Raw genomic sequence first — 2105 nt, 5'->3', positions numbered from 1 at the left:
GAAAGAAAAGAAATAGGCAGTAAATGTGTAAATACTCAGGTGGCAGAGGGTGTTAAGCTCTATGGAAACTAGAGAAGAGGCTAGCTGAGGCTCTGGGGGGGGGGCTTCCCTGGAAGAGTGGCTGCCAGACAGAAGGCCTCCCCTGAGAATAGCACAGTGCTGAGAAAAAGACCTAGAGGAATGGAAGAAGCAGCCCTGAGGGGGGAGGGGTCCAGCACATTCGAGGAACATCAGGGAGGCCAGTGAGACTGTCACCAGTAAGGGAGGGGAGACTGGAGGTGACTGGAAGGACTTGGCTTCTACTCCAAGTGAGAGGGAGGCATTAAAATGGCATAATATGACTTGTGTTTTATAAGGATCCCTCTGGCTTGCAGGATTGAAAACAGACTGTGGGAGACACACACAACAGGCAGAAGGCTTCAGAAATCCTAGAGAGATGGCCACCGCTCCAACCGTGGAGGTGGCCATAAGCTGGGGGTTGGAGTAAGACCCGGTCAGATTCCATCCGTGTTCTGAAGGTAGAGCCCAAAGGTCTTGCTAACAAACTGAAAGGTGGAGCGTGAGAGGAAAACAGAGTGGAAAGCGGTTTCAGGTTTTTGGCCCAAGATCTAGAAGTTGCTATCGCTAGGGGAGGAGTAATTGAGTTTGAGGAGTCAGCTTTGGATGTGCAGAGTTGGAGACAACTATAAACAGGCAAGTAGAGAGGTTGAGTAAAATTAGAGAAATGAGTTGGGCTTGGCGTTTGAGAGAGAGTTCTGGACTGGAATATATAAATTTGGGATTTGCCAGCACAGAGATGGTATTTAAAGCTTGAGACTGGATGAGATCACCAAGGGAGAGAGCAAAGAGAAGGCGACCAGAGCGTGAGTCCTGGAGCATTTCACTCTTGACAGGTTCAGCAGATAAGTGGTAAACCACATAAAGCAGTCGATGAAATCCGAGAAAAACCAGGATGTGAGGTGTCTTAGCAACCAAGTGAAGAAAGAATTTCTTTTTCTTTTTTCTTTTTTTGGTTCTCGGACCAGAAACAAACTCAGGCTGTGGCTGTGGCTGTGTGAACACCAAATCCTAACCACTAGACCACCAGGGAGAGAGTTTTGGAGAAAGAAGAGTCAGCTGTGTCACAGGCAATTTAGAGGTCAAGTGAAATATGAAGACTAAGAGCTGCCGTTTAGGACAGGAGAAAAATTTGTACATTGTATATCTGATAAGGGACTCGTATCTAGAATACATAAAGAACACTTAAGACTCAATAATAGTAAATAGCACAATTTTAAAATGAGTAAAGGAGGCCGGGTGCAGTGGCTCATTCCTGTAATCCTAGTGCTCTGGGAGGCCAAGGTGAGAGGATCTCTTGAGCTCAGGAGTTCAAGAACATCATTAGCAAGAATGAGACCCCATCTCTACTAAAAATAGAAAAAAATTAGCCAGGCATTGTGGTAGACACCTGTAGTCCCAGCTACTCAAGAGGCTAAGGCAGAAGGATTGTTTAACCCCAAGAGTTTAAGGTTGCAGTGAGCTATGAAGACCTTACTGCACTCTAGCTGGGGTGACAGACTAAGACTATGCCTTAAAAAAAAAAAAAAAAAGTAAATAAATAATGCAAAACAGACAAGGGATCTGAAGAGACATGTCTCCAAGGTCATGAAAGGATGTCAACATCATTAGTCCGCGGGAAAATGCAAGTCAGAAACCACAATGAGATACCATTTCACACCCACCAAGGTGGGCTATAATGAAAAAGAACAGATAATAACATTTGGTGAGGAGAAGCCGGAGTCCTCAAACACTGCTAGTCAGAATGTAAAATGGTGCAGCTTTATTGGGAAACTGACATTTCATCAAATGGTTAAACACAAAATGTCCTTATGACCAGCAATTCTTCTCCTGAGTATATACCCAAGAGAAATGAAAACATAAACCAACACAGAAATTTGCACACGAATGTTCACAGCAGCATTCTACATAATAGCCAAAAGGTGGAAACAACCCAAACGTCCATCAATTGGTGAACGGATAAAGTATGGTAATCATGTATCCATAGACTACTATTTGGCAATAAAGAAAATAATGGGGCTCGGCGCCTGTGGCTCAAGTGGCTAAGG

This window comes from Otolemur garnettii, unplaced genomic scaffold (genome assembly GCF_000181295.1).
Source record: "Otolemur garnettii isolate 467f Iridium unplaced genomic scaffold, OtoGar3 scaffold00156, whole genome shotgun sequence".
In the NCBI taxonomy this organism is placed as follows: domain Eukaryota; kingdom Metazoa; phylum Chordata; class Mammalia; order Primates; family Galagidae; genus Otolemur; species Otolemur garnettii.
Note: the sequence above shows the minus strand (reverse complement) of the source record.